This window comes from Adiantum capillus-veneris, chromosome 8, assembly GCF_014529385.1.
Source record: "Adiantum capillus-veneris isolate H3 chromosome 8, ASM1452938v2, whole genome shotgun sequence".
Lineage (NCBI taxonomy): Eukaryota > Viridiplantae > Streptophyta > Polypodiopsida > Polypodiales > Pteridaceae > Adiantum > Adiantum capillus-veneris.
In genome coordinates, this window is record NC_140938.1 from 127829843 (window position 1) to 127843241 (window position 13399).

Genomic DNA, 13399 nt, shown 5'->3' on the forward strand with positions numbered 1-13399 from the left:
GATGGAGTGACACTAGCGTCACAGCGCTTTTCAGGTGATCTATTACAATTAGTTTACTTTAATAGAACTCTAAATGTATAATGATCTGATAGATTTTTACACGACTGTATCATATTTTTATGTTGTGTAGATTGCTGAAAGAGCACATTCTACCAAGCTGACAATGTGATGCCAGATTCCCGAGATGAAGCAAGAAAGATTTTGCGAAACTTGGGGATGGATTACAATTCTATCCACGCTTGTCCTAATGACTGCATTCTTTTTAGAGGGGAATACACAGACATGGAGAAGTGTCCGAAATGTGATTCCGAAAGATATCGAGTAGATCTCCACGGGACAAAAATTCCACAAAAGGTTTTGCGACATTTTCCTTTGCTTCCTCGCATCAAGCATTTCTTCGAATGTAAGTCCATGGCCGCCCTAGCATCATGGCATGAGGAGAATAAATCTTCGGATGGTGTGCTACGAATTCCTGCAGATTGCGCAGCCTGGAAACATATAGATGGAACATGGTCGGATTTTGCCAGGGAAGCTCGAAATTTGCGCTTAGGCCTGGCTATGGATGGCGTAAATCCATTTGGTCAAAGATCAACATCTTACAGTGTATGGCCCGTTGTCATCGTCAACTACAACATTCCCCCATGGTTGACTACGAAGAAGGGGCACCTATGGCTAAACTTGATTGTGCCAGGGCGATATAAAGTGGGGAATATGGATGTGTATCTTCGTCCACTATTGGAAGAGCTACAACAATTGTGGATTGGCATAGAGGTGGTGGATATGAGCCGACACACAGGACGACGGAATGCTTTGATCAGAGGTATTCTAATGTGGACCATGCATGACTATCCCGGGCTAACAGAATGCTCAGGTGATCTATTGACACTCCTCTCTCAGACACTGTAAATCTTGTTTTTCCCATAGTTGATCTATTATCATGTGTATACATGCAGGGCTTCAAACAAGCGGATACAGAGCATGTGTCACATGTGGACCTAGACTGAATGCACGTAGGGCACCCTCACTGAAGAAGCAAATCTACGAAGGTCATCAAGCGTATCTTCCGGAGAATCATGTGTTACGCGACGGCTTTTTGGGAAGAGAGCCACCAAGGATGTCTGCACAAGCATGGTTAGAGCAGAAGGAGATGTGCGATGACGGATTGCCTCCAGGGATGAAGAGACTATCTCTATGTACGAGTTACCATACTGGCCCCGACTCGTGATCAATCACTTGCTCGATCCAATGCACATATTCAAGAATGTGGGTAATCTACTATGGGACCATTTGACCGGCAAGAAAGATACTTTGGGAGCCAGAGTTGACCTTAGAAATGTGGATCGTATGGAGCAATATTGGCCACAAACAGCGTCTGATGGATCGATAAAACTTCCTAAAGCACCATGGATTTTCACAGGAGCCCAAGAACGCAAAGTAAAAGAGGCCATTCGATCTTTGCGGACCCCCACTGGCGTAATGCACTCGCTCCGAACGTGTTTTACTAAAGAAGGAAAGCTTACCGGTTTGAAGTCACACGATTGGCATAAAATGTGTCAGGTACGTTCATAGTGGACTTTAATATCATTGCATAAAATGTGGACTTTAATATCATTGCTGCACATACTTTACAGTTTATTTTACCGGTTGCCATTGAGGGATGTTTGTCTCTCGACATCCGTAACACAATCTACAAACTTGCAAAGCTGGTGCAATGGATCTCACAAAAGGAGATCGACGTAGACTCCATACCATTCGCCAAACTAAATGCTGCGGAGCTTGTGTGCATGTTTGAGAAACATTTTCCTACTACAATACTAACCATTCAGGTGCATCTTCTTATTCACATAGTTGATGAGGTGGAAATAGCTGGCACAGTTCATTCCAGATGGATGTTCTTCTTAGAGCGTTTCATGAAAACGCTTAAGGGATATGTGCGTCAAAAGGCACGTCCGGAGGGTAGCATGGCAGAAGGTTGGTTGGTATCAGAGTCCCTAGTGTACATTGGAGAGTGGCTAGACGGATTTGATAAATCCCGGGACACGCTATGGCGAACCATAGATGATGAGCGCATATCTGGGATTGTCATGTGCAATCTCGGTGTTGAGAAGAAGATGACGGAAGATCTAGAGGCTAAAATCAACCGATTTTGCATGCTTCACAATCCAGTGATGCAAAAGTGGATTTCACAATATGAGGATGCAAAGCAAGAGCGACAAAGGGCACGAATCGAGTGGAGACGGGGAAGACGACCACCGATGCACTATCCAGCGGTTCTGGAGAGCCTACCAACCTTCATGAGCTTAAGATGGTTGCACAACCAATTGAAAAGCGCACAACAATGCGGTGACGAAGTGACTGAAGAAGAGTGGGAGTACTCTCGGGGTTGCGCGACCAAGGTAAGTTTGCAATGTACGACTAGCAAGTGACTTTATTTATAAACGTTTGAACGGCCACTCATAATCTTTGTTCGTTGTAGTATAAGTCATACACAGCAGCATGGTGTAAAGGTCGACATTTTAGGGTGGAACGAATCGACAAAAAGCGTTTTACTCAAGATTGTGGAATCATGGCAAAATTTGAACAGTCTAGTCGACGACGTTCCTCTGATGCAGATCCCGTGGTGGCGGAACTCACTTACTTCGGCACGCTGCAAGAGATTTTGAGGATCGATTACAGAGGATTTTTTGTCGACTTGTTCGACGTGCAATGGTTCAAGATAATCATGGAGGGTCGAAACGCTACTGTGCGTAGAGGAGAGTCTGGTTTTCTTGAGGTGGATTCTACTAAGAAATGGACTGACCTAAGAGACACTTTCGTACTACCCGAGCATTGTGAACAAGTAAGTATATAAATAGTTAACATCCCCCTTTTACAAGTTATGTGCTTGAAAGCTCTCATGTAAGTTATGTGGCTCTGGCAGGTAGTATTTCATCCTACAAAGTCTACATCAAACTGGTGGTACGTCATAGAGGTAGCCCCTCGTAGTGCAAGGACGTATGAAGGCTACCATGTGCCAATCACAACGACATCAATGGAGGAGATCAGAGAAGATGCTCAATCAGAAGCCGCTGCGGTGGTGCCAGACGAGCATCAAGATGCTACTACTCTATATGGGGTGCATGCAGAGGAGCTACAAAATGAAACAGAGGATATGTGTTTAAACGGAGAGCTCTATATAGATATAGGAAGTTATGCTGAGTTATGCGAGGATGAGAGAGAGATCTCTTAAAGCCACAAATATTGTATTTGAACAATTTTGCTCCGTGCTGTAAAAGCTCTAGCTCTCTAAGTAGCTTCCATGGTGTGTAACGCTCTTTTCTACTCGCGCTCACATCTTTTGATTGAAAATTCTGAGTTTTCGACTTGCCTCTTCTATCACTCGATTCATTGCGTCATTGTATTTATATGCGTCATTACGTCATTGTATTTAATGGTCTTTGCGTCATTGTCTACTCTATTCATTCAATATTAAGTTTAAATATTCGTGTGTTTAATGCAGGTATGGATGATGAGGAGTTTCTTTCTTCTTTGTCACCGCAGCAGAGACAGTGGTACGTGGAGCGTCATCGCTCTGGCGCATCATCGCGCGTTCCTACACCATCCGCATCTCCCTCTCTTTCGGAGCATTCGGCGCGCTCCGAAGCTTCGGCGTCGACGAGACGAGCGTCACACTCGTCTAGACACCGGCGCTCTAGTGGTGGCGGTGGCGGTTGTTGTGGGGATTCCGCCACCGATGCCTCCACACCGCCTCGTGTTCGACGAGGCTCTTTACCCTCCCCTTCTTTGCCCGCCCCCACACCAGCCACAGCATCGCCGTCTACGCCAGGTTTTGCACGGCTGACTGTTCCTAGAAGCTACACACCTCTACCTACTCCGCCAGGAGCCACCCCACTCGACACTCCTCGCTTCGGGGCCCAGACGCCGATGGAGACACCTGACGTCCGTACCCCCATCGACACGCCGCTAGAGACCCCTGCCGGGACACCCAGGTTCACGCGTCACCGGCCAGAGGGCTTGCCTTACTCCGTCGACATCAGCGGCGGCATCATCATGGATGATGACGGCAAGAAGGTGATCTCGCGCATGCGTGGTCTTTGCTCTCAGCTGTTTAGACACTATATACTAAACAAATGGAGTGAAGTACCAAGTGATTTAAAAAACAGAGTCATCAGCATACTTCATGATGAGTTTCCCGTTCCAACACGGGATCAGCGCTTCAATGAAGACCTGATGAAGATTCGAATGCGCGAATACTGCAAACACAAGCGTTCCGAAGTGCAAAAAGCAATCAAGAATGGGTGGAATAGGCCAGATTGGCTGGCCAAAGAAGATTGGAAGAATGCGAAGAAAGCAGCGCGCGAGAATCCCGACAAGTGGAAGCAACAAAAGGATGCAGCCAGAGCGCGAGTAGAGGCAGGGAGCTCGCACCACTTGGGGAGCGGTGGATGGGCATCATTTGAGGCCGATTTTGTAAGTCTTTTCACATTGCTCTTTATGCATGTTCGATAGTTTAGGGTTTATGAGTTTTTTAGTTCTAACATAATGAAATCTTTGTATGTTTTGACAGTGGTCGATGACAGGACGTGATCCCACACCGTACGAGCGCGAGTACGCAGGCAGGAAGGGCTTAAACGCCCTGATGGACATTCTCAGTTCTCGCGGCGGCATGGTTAGTATTAGGGTTTACTCTTTTTTATTTTTTGTATTGTTTTATAAATGTCGTTATATGTTTATATTTACTGAAAACTGTCTTATTGTCTTTTTTTGCAGAATCCGACAGATACGCCGCTTGGACGCGATGAGACGTCTGATTAGACGACGTCAGTTTAGCCGTAGCTAGATAGCATTAGTTTAGGGTTTCTCATAGCTTATGTATCATGAGACGGATTTTATACGTCTTTTTGAACCATGTATATTATTACATTTGTCACCGCAATTCCTTTTGCCAATCAATTCTTTATGCCTATGATGTTGTACAATTGTCATTATTACATTTGCCAATCAATTCAGTTTGTCTATGATGTGTACAATTGTCAATTTTGCAAACAATGCGTCTTGTGGGTGACTATTTTGGGTCTATTATTTACCTTTGCACTTTTTTTAAAAAGTGAATCAAGTACAATATGGTTGATGGGTGGCAGGGCATTCAATGCCCTGCCACCAAAAAAATATTCTCTCAGGCGTCGCTATAAGCGTCGCTATTTATGGCTCTGTAGCGTCGCTATATGCGTCGCTATACTCTTCTGTGAGAGCGTCGCTATCTGCGTCGCTATAGGCGTCGCTATAGGCGTCGCTATATAGCGACGCTCATAGCGACGCCTATAGCGACGTCTATAGCGACGCAGATAGCGACGCTCTCGTAGCGACGCTTTTAGCGACGGTTATAGCGACGCCGGGGGTTATAAAAACCCAGTGTATTTCCGTCGCTAAGAGCGTCACAAGAGCACACAACCTCTTGTAGTGATGCAATGTGACATTCTTGCTCACAATCTAGAAATATGTCCCTCTTGCGCAGCCACATACCTCACATATAGCGACAAACAAGGTCGTTAGATAAATGAAGCAGACACTCCTGTTACGCTCACTTCTCTACTATTGTTGGGTGCTTTGGAACACGCAGAAGTCAAATACTCATGGACGACTTGTACTTCTTGTAAAAAATCTAATTACCATCTAAGATATGTTGTCATCCATGCACCTAACTACATAAAAAGAATTATGTATGCACGACAACTACATACACAGTTGCTTAGCATTATAGACGTATCGATCAATGTGACAAAAACTACACATGCAATAACACAAGGATTATTGGAGTGGAGGCTTTTTCTAGCTAGCCCACTGATATCTTAGTCAAGTAACGCTAGTCTATACTCTACAACTCATGAACTATCCACCTCATCCATATCAGATGTCTTAGCTTTCAATATGAAGAAGAACAATCCCATATTACAGAGATATAAGTGCATGGTTGAACAACCACACAAAAGAATAGGATTGTATATATTGTCTAAAGAGGTTCTAGGCACAATGATCTGTCACCATTCACAACTACAACCCTTTGACTTGATGGGTCAAGCGCAGAAAAAAATAGCTTCTTGATTTTGGAAACATTAGCTGAGCCATCAAGATAACACATATATACCATATTAATTGATGCACTTAGCTTCGTGTCCTCTTATAAACATAATAATATCTTTGTGGCAGTCTTCTTTCCTTTACTGCTAGTTGCTTCATGTCATTTTTCATATGATGTTGTATTCTATAGATGTTTTATAGCAAGACCCTTGATTAACAATATCAGAGAGAAATTTTAAGCCCATATCGGCATCTTGCGTTCACACATGGTTTCAAGATACATACGTAAGTGATTGCTTCTGGAGAGAGGCCCTCGCTTCGAATCCTCTCTACTTATTTCTACTAGGGATTGATGTTTTTGCCAATTATCACATGCAAGCTTTCGAAGAAACTCTCTGCACCGGTTTTTCTACCTATGATGCAAAATTTTTGTCCCAAAAATCGGCATCGGAAATGTTAGGTATAAGACATACTTAAAGATGATCACGCCACCCAGTTTCCACTAGAGATGAATCAACCAAACGGCCTGCAAAAAGAAGAACCGTCATGTTAGGGACGATATTGATGTAGAGGGGGGAGTGTTGACGGCTAAACACAAAGGAATCCTTTTCCAACTTTTTTGTATCACTTATTTTTTAGAAACAACATGAAATTTTGTAATGGGTTAAGTGGCCAATATTCCTAATGAGAACGAGTCTCCAAGGAGGAATTGTATATAAGTCGTATTTTGTAACCCTAAGAAATATATTTTTTGAATTAATATAATCTCATGTTTACTGTGTGCTCTGTGTGTGTGTGTGTGTGTGTGTGTGTGTGTGTGTGTGTGTGAGAGAGAGAGAGAGAGAGAGAGAGAGAGAGAGAGAGAGAGAGAGGCTTCTTCTCTTCCCTAAGCACTTTATGGAGCTTCCATTCCGAAAGCGACACCACCAATGCGCTAGCAACAACTAGGGATTCAATCCAATGCCAAGCTTGCACGATTTGGTGTCTTCGCAAAGCGAGCTCGTACAAGCTTTTGGGTGAGTTTTCTTTGCAGACCGTGTGTCCAATTCGTGATTTCTTTACACATGTGGGTTTACGGCAGATAGTGCTACATATTAGGATCATACAAATCGAAAAGTGATGAACTATATTTTTTGCATATCTTCATACATGTGATTGTCTCACGGGGCACTTCTAGGTAGGATATCAAGTCAAAGTCCATAGGGTAATGACCTTTCAATGAAAAGAGCATTTCCTAAGAGTTTTGTGATTTTTAGAGTGCATTTGGTCTAGTTTTGGATAGCATCAACATTGTAGGTTGAGTTGCATTCACAAGCACGTAGCACATCTAGATTTGGTTTCCTTGAGTAGAGATTGTTTCAAAAGGTTGAGTAGGTGATTGACACCTATCTCCTTATTTCCTTATTTCCATGCGTATATAGGTTGAGCTTCATACTTGGCTGACATAGAGTTTTTAGTTTTGTTCTTACTATTATGCTAGCGTCTGCTCGCGGTGTATCCATCAACGCCTAGTATCTCCAGTAGCTAATAATACAAAGTTGGGCAAAAATATATATTTTACCAAAATCGGAGTGACTTTGAGTTAGATATATGTTATAGCCAATATTGCTCATTTTCTTCAATAAACATAGACAATGTGTATCTTAGGTCCAAACCTAAGCTTTTAATATCAATGTGGCTACAAGTACCTACTTTTTAAATTTTTTGAGATGGACACAATGTGGAAGCCATTTTTTTCATTTGTGGAGGTTTTGTGTTATGTAGTTATGTCTAGAATTGTCTAATAAAAAAACATGTTTGGAGGTTCTTGATGCTTTTTGTGTGTTAATATGAAGGTGAATTGCCATGATGTATTGTTGTGCGACATGTATACGTGAAAATAAGGGTGTAGTCATGCAAACACCGATGGTAGGTTCATATAATAATTAAAAATTAACTTTCTTATACCTAGTTGTATGCACAATTAAAACAATATGGGGCTATTACAACCTTATACTTACATTAGGAACCCAAAAAAGTTGACGGGACAAATGGATTAGTTGCATGAAAATATCTCTATTTGGTGTAGCATGGGGTTAATTGTGAAAGTGTGGTGTTTTCAACCAAATGAAGCACTACATTGGCAACTTGAAACTTTACACATATACAAGGAATATTGGTTTTTTTTTCAAATATCTCTATTTGGTGTAGCATGGGGTTAATTGTGAAAGTGTGGCGTTTTCAATCAAATGAAGCACTACATTAGCCACTTGAAACTTTACACATATACAAAGAATATTAGTTTTTTTTTTCAAAACCCTCAAAGGACACTTTTACGGCCTGTTACATTACCAAACTAGTGTTGAAGAACTTTTGCAAGTTATTTCTTCAAATAAAAAAAGAAACACAATTAGTTGAATTTTTTTCAATGTAAACTGTAGTTTAGGTAAAGTCGCACAAGAACAAACAAAGGGTCTCTTAACTAGTCCTCATTAACAAAAGAAACCAAAAAGATTGTAGATAAATTTCTATAAAAATTAAAGCTAATGTCTCTTATGTAGCCCTCATTATCGTAGGCTACTTTACAGGCCCTTAGATGAAAGCATAGATATATGATGCTCCTATGTGTGTGTGTGTGTGTGTGTGAGAGAGAGAGAGAGAGAGAGAGAGAGAGAGAGAGAGTGTGTGTGTGTGTGAGAGAGAGAGAGAGAGAGAGATTTCGTCAAAACTGTCTCAGCTTAGCCTTGAGCCGGTTGAAAACTCAAAATAGCTGGTTGGAGGGAGGGGGGAAGGAGAAAATCCGTTTGGAAAACTCTATAAAAAGAGCTTCTTGTAAAAGACACCAATTATTTTGAAAATTTCCCTACCCTTTACCTAAAGGGAATTTTATATGTTTGTGAAATTGATTTTTCCCCGACATTGGAGAGAGAGAGAATCAATGTCTGCAAGAAGGAATAAAATAACTTTAGAGCTCATTGGCTATGTAATAACTACAATCCATAACATGGCATTATGGGGAAAGCTCAACAAGAGTTTTTTGAGCTTTGACACCATAGAGATCACACTTTTAGACAAGTCTATTGCATGAAAAAGTCAATGGAGCTTGAGGTGGGGGTGTTGTTGCAAAAATTGGTGTAGAAGCTTGTGTCAACATGGGCCACTTCAACAAGACTTTTGGAGCAAAAAAATGAAGCGCAATAAATCTCTGAAAAAATTCAACAAAAACCTCTAGATAAAGTCACACAAGGTCAGACAACCAGTCTCTTGAGTAGCCCTCATTAGCACGGGTTATTAAGGCAAAAAACATAAATAGAATAATTACTTTGGTTTGGAGCCCCTCTTTGAATGTCTTTCCAAGTTTTTCAACAAGAAATAAGAATGGAACAAGGTTCTAAATGTTTTTTTAGACTCTCTCTTTCAAGCAATTTTGATCTACATAAAGACCGTCGTATTTTGCTTTCTTTTAGCATGTCTCGAAGGCTAGGAACCGACAAGTATTTGAAAATGATCGCTCAATTGCGATCTTCACCAAGATTATCCAGATCACGGAAATGGTTTTCGCCTTTGGAAGAAGGAGAAACTTGGAAGAGTGGAATTAGGCCATTCCCCCATATTGATGGATCAGTGATATTGGATTGTTTCAAACTGTAGGGGACTAGACCATGCAACTCTCCACCCAATCATTCTCTATTTAAGCTCACAGCCATCTAAATATAGAACCCCTTGACCGCATTTCTTTCTTGGCCCTTCGCTCGATGTTAATATCCCTTGGAGAAACGCTTTTGTCCTCAAAAACAAATGTATTAATGTCTTAGTAAGAACACTAATTTTTCCACATTGGCATCCTTTCTTGGGCCAACTGTCAATTATACCGATAAATGGTGCAAGAGGATGTTCAAAGAAACCAAGAGAAACATCTTGATTTTTGACATTTTTTCTATTTGCAACCACTTGTATCCAAACTTGGATGAATATGATAGTGTGTAGACTCAATTTATAACTCACGTGAGTACTTTAGATGAATTACCACTATTAAGAGATGTCTAAATGGATAACCCCATTTTAGACTTTTTGAAGGTTTGAGAACATGCAAGAATATCTCTTTGCAACTCTCCATGAAAGTGACATGCTCACCTAGCTCATCAACACCGACCAAGTCCTTGAATTGCTATTCTTTCTTGTTAGTGAGAAACCTCATTAGAGCTGATGATCAAGGTTGAAAACCTGACAATAACATGTAGGGACTAAAACTAGTTGCAACATTCTTCGCATCATGAGAAACAAACTCCAACCTAGAAAGGTAATCATACCAATTGTGTCACTTCTTGCTAACGTATGCTCTGAGCATATCCTTTAGTTCTAGATTAATACTTACCATCCCATCTGTATCTAGATAAGTGGTAGTATGTATTGTTGTGTCTCCCCAATGGTTACAAACGGTCCCCAAGAAAAAAGACTAGTAAACATGCGCTCACAATTACTCACAAGAATGTGGTGGAACCCATATAATCTATACGATTGTGATCAACCAACTTGATTGGTATAAATTCACATTGTTTAGACCATTGATGTACAAGCAACATACAAAGTTCTCCCCTCGTATGATAGTTGGTATATCCGCAATAAATGTCATAAAAATACCACACTTGTAGAAGAAAGAATACTTGATAAGCCACATAAACTTAGAAGGAAGGCAAATGAAGAGGGTGATTGGGTTTTAATGTATGATAATAGTCTTCACAACAACGTATTTCCATGAAAAATATCTCAAAAAGATGGTTTGGACCATATGTAGTAAATCATTTCAATGGAAATGCTACTTACACTTTGTGTGAGCTAGATGGGACAAAGGTTCCTAGTGTTGGGAAAGTAATCAAAGTGTTCAAAAGAACAGGTGGCAATGATCCTCTGTTTCTACAGAGTATGGTAAAGAAGAAGATCTAGAAAATATGTCATGGGATCTTAGGTAATAAGAAAGCAATGAGGACATGACAAAGGATTGAACCTGCAAAATATAAAGTGTGGCACATACCAAAGAATGTGCACATTTGGAGGGGTGGATGTTTTGTTGTTGCACGAGAATCATAGGAACAAATGCTATGATTTCATCTTTAGATGCATTATAAAATTTCCATTAATATATATAAGTGTGTGAGTGTTATAAGGAAGTGTTATCTATCTTATTTATCAAATAACCTTGAGGGTAACTTTCCAAATTTTATTGCTGAAATTTGGATTAAAAGCCTTAACGGCTGTGAGTTTTATTTGTCTACTATTACCTAGATTGTCATGACAAGGGTAGAACTAGGAGGGCACGGGCCCGACATAGTGTTGGACACACTTGTAGTGTAGGGTTCTATATATAGCTAAGAGATCAACATCCAAGGGACTATATATAGGATGATTGGGTGGTTACTTGCAAGATTGTCTTCCCTCTCTCCTACATTGGTATTAGAGCTGAGGGGAGAGGGGAAGAATGGAGAAGGGGGAAAACAAACGGAGATGGTGGCCTTGCTTGCACGTCTATGCATGTACTTCTCTCTCTCTCTCTCGCTCTCTCGCTCTCTCTCTCTCTCTCTCTCTCTCTCTCTCTCACACACACACACACACACACACACACTTGCTTCCTTGTAGGGAGTGGAGGGTTTTGCCATGCACGGTTTGGAGGAATATCTCAATGCCCAACAAGGAGCAGCATAGTGGGATTGATTGCTTGCAAGAAGCCATGACAAGGTAGCAACAAACAACACAGAAGGAACCCCTTGCATGGATGGGGCAGCTAGAGATGATTATAAAAAAGGACAAAAGTGAACCCATAGAGGGTTGCCCCGAGGTGCTGTGCAGTGCGCTTCTACATGGATAGGGATTTCATATTTGCATCATCACATGTTTTTGTTTGTGATCATAGGGTTAATTAACAGAATTGTTAATTCACAACTCTTCACATTCACAAAAAATGACCATGTGACCTGAAGGCTACCAAACCGTCCGGTCTAATTTTCCCTCTAGGATATAGCCCTAGCCCTCTAGGCAACATTAGAGGCCCTTCGGGCAGCTTTAGGAACCCAACAAGCATTGTTATATAGGCAAAAAAGTGTAAAATTGGTGTAGTGACAAGGAGCGCTCCATTCCAACAATAGAAATGAGCCCCAAGCACTTGCATCACCTAAACGATCCAAGAGGATGCTTTCTACCCAAACCTATTTCCAGGCAACAAGGGGAGGTAACTAATCGTAAAATACAAGTACGCCAGTGTAATGACAAGGAGCACTCCATTCCAACAATAGAAATAAGCCCCAAGCACTTGCACCACCTAAACCATCCATGAGTATGCTCCCTACCCAAACCCTTTTCCAGGAAAATAGGATAGACACCCAGGTGAGGTAGCTAGTCATAAAACACAAGTACATTGGTGTAATGATGAGGAGAACTCCATTCCAACAATAGAAATGAGCCCCAAGTACTTGCAACACCTATACCATTCACGGGGATGCTCCTTACTCAAACCTGTTTCCAGGCGGAAAGACACCCAGGGGAGGTAACTATTTGTTGACGTTCTTATCGCGAAGAAAAAATGCAGAAAAACTATCTAATAAAGTGCAAGGGTAAATCCCAAATTTAGCTCTAGTGAGGACTCTAGAGAGTGTGGCAAAATGGTTGTCTGAGAGGATGGACCACTGTTTATATAGGCCCCTCAAAATGTGGTTCCTCTTTGCAAAAATTGGAGGGAATGTCTAGACTATCAGGCTACGAAGGGGGCCCGATGTGCAAATAGGAATTCTCAGTTTTAGCAAGTCATTGTGAATCTGATGTTATTAATACTCCCCATGGAGTGTTAATAACATGAATTATTACCAATTCACACTTCACATGAAGACGTGAATGAAATCCTTGTACATGGAGCTCAACCGAGACTTGCAATGCCCAATATGAGCGGATCTCTGCCTCGCTCTTTCACTCTCACCATAGCCATGTCCAAAACAAGTTTATTTTCATATTTTGGTTTTAGTGGGCACCCTAAGGGTTCCCTAAGGCCACCCTATGGGCCTTTCCCATAGTGGTGGTAGGATATGAAGGGCATGTAAAGGACACCTTGCTTGCATGCAAGGGATGCCTTGTTGCGTTGCAAGCCGAGGCAAAGCATGTCTACTGTTAATACCAATAAGATTACCCAAGGGTATTTCTCTCAGAGTCCCGAAGGGTATTACACATTGACAATAAAAGAGTTATTCAAGAACTAATCAACAATCTCGACATCAATGCCGTGATCCAAGGATTTACAAAAGACAGCCTCAACAAGAGTTGAGCATACGATAAGGGCTGTTTCAATGATATCAATGAT